This window comes from Neophocaena asiaeorientalis, unplaced genomic scaffold (genome assembly GCF_003031525.2).
Source record: "Neophocaena asiaeorientalis asiaeorientalis breed wild unplaced genomic scaffold, Neophocaena_asiaeorientalis_V1.1 scaffold31, whole genome shotgun sequence".
NCBI classification, from domain to species: Eukaryota; Metazoa; Chordata; class Mammalia; order Artiodactyla; family Phocoenidae; genus Neophocaena; species Neophocaena asiaeorientalis.
In genome coordinates this window covers 1,936,391-1,936,619 of record NW_020175320.1, presented here as the reverse complement: position 1 = coordinate 1,936,619, position 229 = coordinate 1,936,391, and positions in this window count along the sequence as shown.

Sequence of the window (229 nt, the reverse complement as noted above, 5' to 3'; positions counted from 1 at the left end):
ACAAGGTAATGCACAGCCCCATAACAGGGAAGAAACTTCAGGTAAGGAAGGAAATTGTACTGTTGAGCAAGGGAGGAAAAGATTAATAAGAAATCTATGGTGATCATTTTGTAATGTATAGAAATACTGTGCACCAGAAACTAACATAGTGTTGTAGGTCAATTACACTTCAAAAACAAACAAAGAAACTCATAGAAAAGGAGATCCAATTTGTGGTTACCAGAAGTGG